Consider the following 14,407-nt stretch of genomic DNA (forward strand, 5'->3'; position numbering starts at 1 on the left):
AGAAAGTAATCACTAAGTAGTAGAAAGGAATAAACATATATTTCAAAGAACCATATGGTAATGATAAATAAAAAATAGATCATATAGGCAAATGCAAAAATAAAGTTATAAGAAATACAAATATAACCAAAAAGGAAACAAATGCTTCTGTCCTCAAGCAGTAACTGGTACTGGATTTGTTCTGCTGTAATAAACAACAGAACACCAGAGAAGATACATACAACAATTGTTTTCAGACAGTGAATAACCAAGGAAGCAGAACTATAACCACTGAGAGAAGTGATACAAATAAAGTGAGGCCTGTGATGGTCCCGGTTTTTTTTTCCAGAACTACTTTTCAGATTGTGATGCAAGGAAGATTAATTCCAGGAAAACATGGCAACCTTGTTGAGTTGAGGAAACAATGATCACAGTTAGGCTGATGCAGCTGGGATTTGCAGGGCAGAGTTCCAGAAATGAGTAAGCTAGGCAGAGTAAGAGCTATAAATCTGAAGAGGATCTCCCTTGCATCTTTGGTTAATGTAGAGAGTAAGACTCTATGAGGCAAGGCAGAGAGCATTAGTGAGGGAGCTCTAAGATGAACAACCCCCAAAGCTCAGAGAGATCTGCAAGTTGTTCAAATTCTGACCAGATAGAGAGAAAGACCTTGGAAATACAGTTGACCCTTTAACATGAGTTTGAACTACACAGGTACACTTACACATGGACTTATTATTTTTAATAGTTTAGTGTCAGGTTGGTTTCCATATAACACCCAGTGCTCATCCCAACAAGTTCNTACCCTAATGTTCCTCAAGGGTCAACTACACAAAGGGGTGCCTGGGTGGCTCAGTCGGTTAAGCGTCTGACTTCGGCTTAGGTCATTATCTCATGGTTTGTGGGTTCAAGCCCCATGCAGGGCTCTGTGCTGACAGCTAGCTCAGAGCCTGGAGCCTGCTTCAGATTCTGTGTCTCCCTCTCTCTCTAACCCTCCCCTGCTCACGCTTTCTCTCTCTCTCTCAAATAAATGAAAACATTTAAAAAAATTTTAAAGTGCCAACTACACATTGATAAAAATTCTTATATTATATTATACTATTTAAAGGCACACGAATAATTGAAGATGCATTCCATAAACCTTATATCAACCATTAAAAAAGTAAAATGAAGTAACATAATAAATTAGTTAATGGAGAACATAAAATAGAGTACTAAAAATATTCAATTAATCCAAAAGATAGGAAAAGAAAAAAGAAAGTATATGGGGCAAGTAGAAAACAAATAGCAAAACAGAGTTAACCTAACCATATCAAAAATTATACTTAATGATGATGGACTAAATAATCCTATTAAAAGTCAGAGGGGCACCTGAGTGGCTCAGTTGGTTAAGCATCTGTCTTCAACTCATGTCATGATCTCATGGTCTGTGGGTTCGAGATGCACATTGGGCTTTTGGCTGACAGCTCGGAGCCTGGAGCCTGCTTTGGCTTCTGTGTCTCCCTCTGTCTCTGCCCCTTCCCTGCTCATGCTCTGTCTCTCTCCCAAAAATAAACAAACATTATAGAAAATAAATAAAAAATTCAGAGATTGCCCAACTGGATAAAAAAAAAGTCTAACGACATGGTGTCCACAAGAAATTCACTTTGAATGTACAGACACAAGAAGCATAGAAGTAAAAGGATGGAAAAAGATATACCACGTAAACATGAAACATAAGAAAAGTGGAATGACTATCTTCATATTAGACAAAGTAGACTTTAGAACAAGGAATACTTCCAGAAATAAAGAAGGATGTTTTGTAATGATAAAATGTCAAGTTACTAAGAAGAAAGACAATCCTAAATGGAAATACACCCAATTGCATCAAAATACATGAAGCAAAAACTGACAAAATTGAAAGGAGAAAAAGACAAATCCACAGTTAGAGTTGGATATTTCAGCACATCTCTCCACAATTAGTAGAAATAGTAGACAGAAAAGTAAATTGGAATATAGAAAACTTGAATAATGCTGTCACATAACTGAATCTAATGGACTTTTATAGAACACATCACCTAGAAATGGTAGACTTCACAGTGTTATCAGTGCCAGTGGAACATATATCATACACTGGGCCATGAAACTAGTCTCAATAAATTCAATAGGATGGAAATCACATGGAGGACTTCTCTGACAAAATGCAATTTAACTAGAAATCAATAACTGAAAGGTATCTGCAAATTACAAAATATCTGGAAATTAAACCATGCATCACAAAAGAAATTAGAAGAGAAACGAGAAAATATTTTTACAAAGTTTGTGGGATGCAGCTAGCTAAAGCTGTGCTTTAGAGAATATCTTATTGTACTTTTTCACTGTAAAATTTCCATTTGTTTTGAAAGATTATTTCTAAATCTTTATAGACATTCTCTATTTGATGTGACATTGTCATCATAGCTTCTTTATTAAGCTGTCTGCTTCATTTGGTATTGCACATATTAGGCTTCACTAATTGCTAGCTGATTGCTCTGTTGTTCTACAAAATGTCCTGGGGAGGTAAAAGGCCATGACTCAAGTGCCACAGAGTCTGGCTGTTCTTACAGATATTTAATAAATTTTTTGAATAAATGTTTATTCTTTTGATGTATTCCCTCAGGACAATTATTATTTACCGGTTATGGTTGTTTCACTGAGGAACAGGTACCTGAAGCTCCTCAGATAACCATTCCAGAAAAACCTCCACACTGTTTTCTACAGTGGCTGCACTAATTTGCATTCTCACCAACAGTGTAAGAGAGTTCCCCTTCTTGTGGGATACCATTAAATACACAAACATACATGTAACAGAAGTACCAGAAGGAGCGAGGAAAGGAGCAGGAAAAAAATTAGACAAAATAATGACTTGAAAAAAATCCCAAATTTTATTTTTAAAAACTACACACTTAAGAAGTTCAAAGATCTCAAAGTATGATAGATGCTATATAGGAGTAATGTCTATATCTCACTGGAATTTAGTTGGTGTAAGTCTAAAGTAGGTTCTAATAAGTTAAGATGTATTTAGTAAATCCTAGAAAAACCACTAAGAAAATAATTAAGAAAATAACAAATATCACAGTGAAGAATATTTTTAAAAGAAGTAAAATGTTCCACTAGAAAATATTTATGTAAGACAAAGAAAGTAGTAAAGGAAGAATAAAGGAACAAAAAAAGACAAGACATATAGAAAACTAAATGTAAAATAGCATATATAAGTTCAACTATATCCATAATAAATTAAATGTGAGTGTACTAATCAATCAATCATATAGCCAAGACTGTAGGATGAAAAAAAAAAGACTAAAAGAAAAATACATAGGTATTCTGTCAGGTTTTTCATTTTGGTGTCTCTGCTGGTAGGTGCATACATATGTTTATAATACTATTGTATAAACATATATGCTTACAATCCAGATAAACATAAATCTTTATAATTGTATTATAAAAGCATGATTTTTATAAACTTATGTTTATAATACAATTACAAACATGCTTATTAAAAATCATGCTTTTATAATATAATTAGATAAACATACAGGTTTATTATCTGCTGTTGTTTATATAATAATTATAACCTATATGTTTATAATACAATTATAAACATATGTTTATTAAAAAAATCATGTTTTGAGGAGGGCACTTGTTGGAATGAGCACTGGGTGTTGTATGTAAGCAATGANAATTATTTTAAATAAATAAATACATTTTAAAAATCATCTTTTTTATAATACAATTTTATAAACATATATGCACCTACCAACAGAGTCACCAAAATACAAAAACTGACAGAATTGAAGAGAGAATTAGACAATTCAACAGTAATAGTCAGTGGCTTCCATACTCCATTCTCAATAATAGAATAACTAGAAAGAACATAAACAAAGAAATAGAGATTTTAACATTTATTAACCAACTATAGCTAAAAGACCTTTATAGGCCACCACCAAACAACAGCAAAATACATATTCTTCTCAAGTGCACATTCACCAAGATAGATCATTGGTAGACTATAAATCAAGTTATTAGTAAATTTTTAAAAATTTAAATTATATAAAGTATGTTCTACAGCCACAATGGAGTGAAAGAGGGAAATCAATAACAGAAAGAAATTGGAGACTCACAAATATGTGGAATTAAATAATATATTTCTAAATAACTAATAGATCAAAATAGAAATCACAAGAAAGATATGAGGAATCAAAATGAAGCTACACTTTGCCAAAAATTATGTAATGCAGCTAAAACAGTATTTAGAGGGACAGTTATAAATGTAAACACCAAATTTAAAAAGAAGAAATATCTTAAATTGATAACGTAAACATCCACCTAAAAGCGAACTGAACCTAAAGCAAACAAAAGGAAAGAAATAACAGAGATTAGAGCATAGATAGATAAAATGGAAAACTGAAAAACAACGCAGAAAAATTTAAAGGATCAATTTGGCTTTGAAAAGAAAAGAAAATTGACAAATATTTATTTAGCTAGTCTGATCACACAAAAAGAAAAAGAAAAAAGACTCAGATTAATGTAATAAAAAATGAGACGGGGACAGTGCTACTAACTTATACTAATCTTTAAAAAGATTATAAGGAAGAGTCACTTGTCAGCCAAAGATGGCTGCCCTCATCCTAGTTGAGCAAAGGTTGGAGGGACACCCCACTTACTCAGCCCCCCGTCAGAGGAGGACTGCTGGAGGCATCAACTGCTGTGCGGAGAGCATAAGGCTAAAATGGAAAATCATGAACCAGATGATATTGTCAAAGAAAATTTGATTTTCAATACCATAATCAGAAAAAGTAACCAACTCCCAGAAGCAGAAAGGAATCTATTTGCAGATGGATCAACATCTATGGACTTAATGCTGCTTTCTGTGGTCTAAGAGCAAATAGTCTTCATGGACACATCTTAAATGTGACACAGGCTCGTATAGCTGCTGGCTTACCAATAGCAGTGATCTCATTTTTAACTGCATATACATCTTATAAAGATTTTGTAAGTTTACCTTTGAATGCAGATGACTTGTGAAATCTGTACCATAGCACAGGGTGGATTTGTTGGTCTCGTTTTGAGTGGTCCTGTACCCTATTTTCTTGGGAATGGTGACCAAGCAGTCAGATATGAGTCACCCCTGCTACCAAAGAAAGGAAACATCTTAACTTACTAGACTAGAATTTCAAAGTCTGTCTTTAGAAAGATGTTACTTCCCATTTTGCTCCAAACTTTGTTTGCAGCATGCCTTGGACCTAGACATCATAAACTAATTATAAAGGCTCTTCGGTTACCTGAAACTGGCCTAGAAATTCAGTGATGGTTAAACAAATGTGTACGCAAAAATAAAATTGTAATGTATAAATAAATGTAAATAAAATAAACATGTAGTGTATGAATTATTTAAAAAGATTATAAGGAATACTATGAATACCTGTATGCCAGCAAATTAAATAATGTAGAAGAGACAAATGCCTAAAAGAGACACTGAAATTGACTATTGAAACTGAATAAAAAAGAAATAGAAAACTCAAATAGACCTACAACAGTAAAGAGATTGAAGTATAACTAGAAAACTACTAAAATGGAATTTTCAGGCCCACACATCTTCACTGGTGAATGCTACCAAACACTGAAATAAAAATTAATACCAACTCTTCACAGACTCTTCCAAAAAACAAAAGAGGATGAAACACTTTCCAAATCATTCTATCACACCAATATTATGCTGATACCAAAACCAGAAGAAGACATCACTAAAAAATAAAATTGACAAATATCTTCTCTGAGAATTTTGTAGATGCAAAATTCTACAACAAAATACTAACAAACTGCCAGAAACACATAAAAAGAATTATGCACCATTATCAAGTAGAATTTATCCCAGAAATGCAAAGTTTGTTTAACATCTGAAAATCAATTAATGTAATACATATCAACAAAATAAAGGACAAAGACCACATGATCGTCTCAATAGATGCAGAAAAAGCATTTGACAAAATTTAACCTTTAATGACTAAAAAAAAAAAAAACTCAACAAACAGGAAATAGAAAGGAACTTCCTTAATCTGATAAATGGCATGTCTAAGATATTACAGCTAGCATAATGGTAAAAGACTAAATGCTTTCACCCTAAGATCAGGAATAAGACAAAGATGTCTCCTCTTACCACCTCTGTTCAAGATTATACTGGAGATTCTAGCCAGGGCAATTAGTCAAGACAAAGAAATACAAGGCATCCTGATTGGGAAGGAAGAAGTGAAATGCTTTCTGTTAGCATATGAAATGAATTTTATGTAGAAAAATATTAAAAATATTAAAACTAGTAAATGAGTTCAACTGGATGGCAGGTATAAGATTGATATACAAAAATCAACTGCAGGTATATACATTTCCAATGATCAATCTGAAACTGAAACTAAGGAAACATTCCAAAGAAATAAAATACTGAGGAATACATTTTTTTTTGTGGTCAATAGTATTTTATTTTTATTTATTTGTTTTTTTTACAAATAGTTTATTGTCAAGTTGGTTTCCGTATAACACCCAGTGCTCATTCCCACAAGTGCCCCTCTCCGTGCCCATCCCCCCCCACATCCATCAGTCCTCAGTTTTTGTCAGCATTCAAGAGTCTCTCATAGTTTGCCTCTCCCCCTTTCTCCCACTATTTCCCCCCTCCTTCTCCCCCATTGTCCTCCGTTAAGTTTGATGAATACATTTTAATAAAAGAAATGCAGAACTTATGCTTTAAAACTGTACTTTAAAAACTATAAAACATTGAGGAGCACCTGGGTGTCTCAGTCAGTTAATGGCTCGTGAGTTTGAGCGCTGCATCAGGCTCTGTGCTGACAGCTCAGAGCCTAGAATGCTTCAGATTTTGTGTCTCCCTCTCTCTCTGCCCCTCCCCATTCACATGCTCTCTCTCCCTCTCTCTTTCTCTCAGAAATAAATAAACATTAAAATCTTTTTTAAAAACTATAAAACGTTGAAAAAATTAAGATGATTTAAATAAGTGGAAAAACAACCTATACACATGGTTTGGAAGACTTAATACGATTAAGGTAGCAATTCTCACAGATTGGTCTATAGCTGCAGTGTATTTACCATAATTCCAGCTGCTTTCTTTGCAGAAAGAATTTCTTTGCAGGGACCCAGAAGAGCCAAAACAATCTCCACGAACAAGAACAAATTTGAAGAGCTCATACTTTCCAATTTCAAAACCTATTAGAATGCTAAGTAGTCAAGACTGTGTGGTTTTGACATAATGACTCACACTGAAAGTCCATAAATAAGCCTTCACATTTACAACCAATTGATTTTTGACTACAGTGCCAAGACAATCCAATGAGGGAAAGTGTAGACTTTTTAAACAAATGATGCTGGGACAACAAATATTCACACAAAAAGAATAAATTGGATTGCCTGCCTCACACAATGCATAAAAACTAACCCCAAACGAATCAAAGACATAAGTGTAATAGCTATAATTATAAAACTCTTAGAGGAAAACATAGGAGTCTTCATAATATTGAATTAGGTAATGGTTTCTTAGATATGACACTGAAATCATAGACAACAAAATAATAAATAAATTAAGCATTATAAAAATTAAAGACTCTTGTGCTTCAAAAAATAGAAAATAAATTAAAACTCTTGTCCTTCAAAAGATACCATCAAGAAAATAAAAAGACAATTCACAATATGAGAGAAAATTTGTAAAGTATATAAAGAACTCTTGTAACTCAGTGATATAAAGACAACCTAAGTAAAAAAGGGCAAAACATTGAATTTCTCCAAAGATGTACACATGTACACCACCTATTAGGGAAATGCAAACCAAAACCACAATGAGATGCCACCTCACACCCAATAGGATAGCTGTAACCCTAAAGATGATGACAAAGGTGGTAAAAATGTGGAGAAATTGGAAACCCCCTACACTACCAGTAGGAATGTAAAATGGAACAGCCTCTTTGAGAAGCAGGCTGGTAGTTCCTCCAAAGATCAAACATAAAATTACCACATAGCCCAGCAATTTTACTTCTAATATATACCTTAGAGAAATGAAGACCTATGTTCATGTTAGGTTGTGCATAAATGCTATAGTAGCATTATTCATAAGAGAAAAAAAAAAGTGGCAACAACAGCAACAGCTGATGAATGATTAAGTAAAATGTGGTCTAGCTGTATAATGGAATATTACTTGGCAATACAAAGAAATGAAGTACTAACACATGCTACACTTTGGATAGATATTTAAAACATTAGCCTAGGGGCTCCTGGGTGGCGCCATCAATTAAGTGTTGGACTTCGTCTCAGGTTATGATCTCACAGTTCATGGTTTCAAGTGACGCATCATGCTCTGCAGTGACAGTGCAGAGCCTGCTTGGGATTCTCTCTCTCCCTCCCCAACTTGCACTTTTATCTCTTTTTCTTAAAATAAATAGGTGAACTTAAATAAAGAAAAAAATAGTCTAAGTTAAAAAAGCCAGACATGATTCCATTTATATGAAATGTTCAGAATTATCCAATCTATACAGAAAGAAAGTAGATTATTCTGTATCCAATGCTGGAAGAGTTGAGGTGAATGTGAAGTGACTGATTGAAATGTTCTAAAATGAATTGTGATAATGATTGCACAACTCTGACAACATACTAAAAACTATTGAAATTATTAACTTTAAACAGACAAATTAGGGGTGCCTAGGTGGCTCAGTTGGTGAATCGTCTGACCTCAACTCAGGTCTTGATCTCAGGGTCATGAGTTCAAGCCCTGCATCAGAGGGTACTTAAAAAAAATGGATGAGTTATATGGTGTGGGAATTATATCTCAATAAAGCCATTATGAAAAAGAAAAAATCTATTTAAAACGTCAGTGAAATTTACCACATTAGCATAATAAAAGAGAAAATATAATTGTCTCAATATATGAAAAGCAAAGCAAAATTTAACACACTTTTATGGTATAAAAAACAAACAAAGCCACTTTCTTAATTAAGGAGTAATTCAGAGGAACTTTTTTGACCTGATAAAAGACATCTACAAAAAAAAAAAAAGAAACCTAAATCAACAACAACTAAAAACAAACAAACAAAAAAAAACCAAACCTAAAATAAAACCTACCTAATGGTGAAGCTAACAGATGCTTTCATGCTAAGACTGGCAAAAAAGTGGGACATTTACTTTCACCACTTCACTTTTTTGGAGGGCCTATCTTGTAAAATAAAGTAAGAAAAAGAAAGGATCAAAAAGTTGAGAAGAAAGAAGTAAAACTATCTTCACTCACAGGGACATATTTGTGTATGAAAGAAATCCTAAGAAACGTACAAAAAGGCTTGTAGGACTAGTAAGTGATATAAATAAGGTCACATGATACAAGGTCAGTATACAAAAACCTATTATATTTTTATATACCAGCAATAAATAATTAGAAAATGAATATTAACATCATTTGTAATAATATGCAGAATGAAAGGGATAAATTTAACAGTGTATGTACAAGATTTTTACAATGAAAACCCAAACATTGCTGAAAAAAGACCTAAGTAGTGAAGAGATATCTACGTTCATGCTTTGGAAAACAAAACCTCAATCTCTAGATTCAATGCAATCTCTATCACAGTTCCAGAAGGATTTTTGAAATTGAAAAGCTGATTTTAAATCCAAGAGACCTAGGATAGCCAAAATAGCTTAGAAGAAGGACAAAGTGGAGGTCTTACACTGCCTGATTTTAAGACTTACTGTAAAGCTATAATCAAGAAAGTGAGGAAGAATCCAGAAATATATTTATGCATTGGTGGATATCTGATTTGGTCAATTGATTTTCCCCAAAGTCTGCCAGGTGATTGAATGAGAAAAGAATACTCTTTCCAACAAATGGTACTGGCACAACTGGGTATCCTTATGAAAACAAAACAAAGCCCTTGATCTTTTTCTCACTCCACACACAAAACTGAACTCAGAATGTCTTATATACTGAAATGTAAACGCTAAAACTTTAAGGAGAAAACTTTGGAGAAAATCTTTGCAATCTTGGGTTAAATGAAGAATTACTACAATGCAAAAAGCACAAACCATAAAAAATTATAAATTTGACTTTACCAGAATTTAAACCTTCTCCCCATTAAAAGAGCATTAAAGAAATAAAAAAGGAAGCCACAGGCTACAGAAAATATTCAAAATACATATATCTGACAGGTGATTCATTACTAGAATATTCCTAGAATAGAAAATAGAATAGAGAAACTTCTATAACTCAAGACAACCCCCCCAAAAAAATGAGCAAAAAGATTTGAAGAAGTATTTCTTAATAGAAGAGCTAGAAATGACTCATAAGCACATGAAGGGATGCTCAATGTCCAGTCATCAGTGAAATGGAAATCGAAACCATAAGATTCACTACCCACTCACTAGAATAGCTAATATTGAAGACTGCCTGCCAGTACTATCAGTAACTTACGTGCAGTAAGTTCAATCCTTATATGTTGCTGGTGGCATGTAAGTAATACATTCATTTTGGAAAACAGTTTGATATTCTCTTAGAAAGTTAAACTTGTTTACCATACGGGCCAGCAATCCTACTTATAGACAGTTACCCAAGAGAAGAGAAAACACACATTCACACAAAGACTTTCACAAGAATGTTGACACCAATTTTATTAACAATAGTCAACACCTGAAAACAAACCAAAAGTTCATCAAAAAGTGAAAAGATAGGGGCGCCTGGGTGGCTCAGTTAAGCAACCAACTTTGGCTCAGTTCATTATCCTGTGGTTCATGGGTTTGGGCCTTGCTTCAGACTGTGTGCTGACAGCTCAGAGCTAGAGCCTGCTTCAGGTTCTATGTCTCCCCCTCTCTTCCCCTCCCCCAATTTGTGCTGTCTCTTTCTCTCAAAAATAAACATTTTTTAAAATTTTTAAATAAAAATCAACAAGAAAGCTTCATTTAGAACCACAAAGTCAGAACATGATTAAGAGTAGCCTTTAGAGCTGATTAGAAACTCACTTCAGGGGCACCTGGGTGGCTCAGTCGGTTAAGAGTCCGACTTTGGCTCAGCTCATGACTTCACAGTTCATGAGATCGAGCCCTGTGTTGGGCTCTGTGCTGACAGCTCAGAGCCTGGAGCCTGCTTTGGATTCTGTGTCTCCTTCTCTCTCTCTGCACCTCTTCTGCTCTCCCTCAAAAATGAATAAAACATTAAAATGAAAAAAAAAAAAGAAAGAGGGCGGAGAAGTAGGGAGCTCCGTACGTTTCGCTCGCCCCATCTCTCAAACAGAGAAGGGGTGAAGCCATAGGAAACTGAACCGCAGGAGTTTGGGAAGAAAGAGACAGAGTCCACTAAGAAGACAACTTCATAGGTGCGTGAGTACAAACTGGGGGAGATAAAATCTGGCCTGGACCTGGAGACACAGAGGGAGGGGAGGGCACCCCATTCTTGGAGAGCCTTGGAGAGTCGAGGGGAAGAGAAATAGCAGCTGAAACTGCTCATAGAACTGCCCTGGAGAAGAGAAAAACCTCAGCTCTGGACGGAGAGTGATCCTATTTCTAGTTGTGGTGCTGACTTTGGGCTTGGTGCCCTGTTCCCAGGCGGTGCCAGGAGAAACTGCTCTGCTGCTCTCCCGGCTGAATCCCCGGCAGTATCAATGGGGCACACAGACTAAGACCTGGAAACAAGGTGGGGCTTGGGACAGAGAACACGGCCCACCTTGGCTACGCCCATGGCACAGGGAGATCAGACCCAAAGAGTGATTTGCAACGCTTGGTTTGAGAAGGGACTAGAGTCCTGCCATTTTTCTTCCCACGACCACCAAGGCAGGACCTCAGGGAGCGGCCTGCAGTACAGCAGTGGAGGCTAAGACCTGCCTACACCAAACCATGCGCATCCCCACTGGAGAGCTGCTTGTTTTTTACCGGAGCCCAGGGCAAGAACAACATGGATGCGCTGCCGTGATTAATTCTAGATCAATTCTTTCTATTCAGATATATTTTCCCTTGTCTCGTTAGTATCCCTCCCCTCTGCTGGACTGGGCACTCTGGTCACTGGTTTACTTAAACAGTCACATTTAATTCATTCTCTAGATGTATATTCTACACCTCCACTGCTACCTTTCTCTCTCTCTCTCTCTATGAAGTAATCAGACTATATAGTTTCTCTGAGTAACATTATCTTCGTTTCTTTTACCTCACTTCCTACCATATTCTCGTCTTTCTCTCTGAATTAAGCCTCTTAGTCTCTCTGCCTGGTCACTGTCCAATTCCACTTTCTCCCCGCCCTGTCATTTCTCTCTTTGTATATGCTCTTCCATCAGCACTGCATACACCCTGCTCTTTATTTGTAGCTGGGAATTCTGGTTTTATGCTTTTAGACTGTCCTTTGTCTTTTGGCTCCTTTTCTTTTTTCTTTTCTTTTTTATCTTTTTCTTTTTCCCTTTTGGTTTGCTTGTTTGTTGGATTTCTCTGTGCGTTTGCAGGCCATTGTTCCCTGTGTGTTTGTCTGTCTGTTTTCCTTTTCAGGCTACCTCAAGAAACAAGCCAAAGTACACATGGTGGAGAGTCCCAAATACCACTATGAGTAGGGAAATAAAAAAACCAAAATATCAACAAGAGAGGCCAAGAGACACCATTCAAAGAAAACTTCCTGAACAGACAGGCCCTGGACAGTATGAGCCTTCTTTAATACAGCAGAACTCGCAGGTGCAGAGCACATAACAAGCTTTTCAAAGTAACCAGAGACAGAAAGCTAGCCAAAATGATGAAACAGAAGAACTCTCCTCTAAAAAAATTCCAGGAAGAAATGACAGCTAAAGAACTGCTCAAAACACATATAAGCAACATAACTAAAAAAGAATTTAGAACAATAGTCATAAAATTAATAGCTGGGGTTGAAAAAGGCATGGAAGACATCAGAGAAGCTATTGCTACAAAGACTATGGAGCTTAAAAATAGTTGTGATGAATTTAAAAATCCTATAAATGAGATGCATAATAAAATGGAGGCGTCCAACGCACGCATTGAAGAGGCAGAGAGGAGAATAGGTGAATTTGAAAACACAATTATAGAAAAAAAGGAAGCAGAGAAAAAGGGAGATACACTGATCCAAGAACACGAAATGAGAGTTCGAGAGCTGAGTGATACAATCAAATGGAACAATATCCGTATCATAGGAATTCCAGAAGAGGAAGAGAGAGGGAAAGGCGCTGAAGGAGTCCTTGAACAAATTATAGCAGAGAACTTCCCCAATCTGGGGAAGGAAACAGACATTGAAATCCAAGAGGCACAGAGAACTCCCCTCAGACTTAACTTGAATCGATCTTCTGCACGACGTATCATAGTGAAAATGGCAAAATATAAGGACAAAAAGAGAATTCTGAAAGCAGCTAGGGATAAAAGGACCCTAACATACAAAGGGAGACCTATTAGAGTAGTTACAGACCTATCTACTGATACTTGGCAGGCCAGAAAGGAATGGCAGGAAATCTTCAATGTGATGAAAAAGAAAAAATACGCAGCCAAGAATCCTCTCTCCAGCAAGCCTGTCATTCAGAATAGAAGGAGAGATAAAAGTCTTCCCAAATGAATAAAAATTGAAAGAATTCATCAACACTAAAGCAGCACTACAAGAAATCCTGAGGGGGACTCTATGAGGGAAATGTTGCAAAGAACACAAGGTACCAGGGACACCACCACAAGCATGAATCCTACAAAGAACACAATGACTCTAAACCTATATTTTTCAATAATAACACTGGATGTAAATGGACTAAATGCTCCAATCAAAAGACATAGGGTAGCAGAATGGATTAAAAAAAATCCATCTATTTGCTATCTACAAGAAACTCATTTTAGACCTAAGGATACCTTCATATTGAAAGTAAGGGATGGAGAAATATCTATCATGCTACTGAAAGTCAAAAGAAAGCTGGAGTAACTATACTCATATCAGACAACATGGACTTTAAAGTAAAAGCAGTAGCAAGGGATGAAGAAGGGCGTTATATATTAATTACAGGGTCTATCCATCAGGAAGAGCTAACAATTATAAATGTCTACAAACTGAATACAGGAGCACCTAAATACATAAAACAATCACAAACAGAAAAATCTTATGGATAAGAATGTGCTGATAGCAGGGGACTTTAATATTCCATTTACAGCAATGGATAGATCAGCTACACAGAAAATCACTAAAGAAACAATGGACTTGAAAGACATATTGGACCAGATGGATTTGACAGATATATTTAGAACTCTACATCCTGAGGCCATGGAAATCACTTTCTTCTCAAGTGTGCATGGGCACATTCTCCAAGATAGATCACATACTGGGTCATAAAGCAGCCCTCAATAAATATAAAAGAATTGAGATCATACCATACACACTTTCAGAGCACAGTGCTATGAAACTTGAAATCAGCCACAGGAAGAA

General features: G+C 35.7%; 1 protein-coding gene and 1 pseudogene across 1 annotated transcript in view; one reads left to right on the forward strand and one right to left on the reverse strand.

The window, feature by feature from the left end:
- The window catches only part of CCNY (cyclin Y), a 317,839-nt gene that overhangs the window by 256,635 nt on the left and 46,797 nt on the right, over positions 1-14,407 (reverse strand). The gene's annotated exons all lie outside the window — the stretch shown is intronic.
- LOC144237996 (transmembrane protein 126A pseudogene) lies at positions 4,724-5,302 on the forward strand (annotated as a pseudogene).

This window comes from Crocuta crocuta, unplaced genomic scaffold, assembly GCF_008692635.1.
Source record: "Crocuta crocuta isolate KB4526 unplaced genomic scaffold, BGI_CrCroc_1.0 scaffold457, whole genome shotgun sequence".
NCBI classification, from domain to species: domain Eukaryota; kingdom Metazoa; phylum Chordata; class Mammalia; order Carnivora; family Hyaenidae; genus Crocuta; species Crocuta crocuta.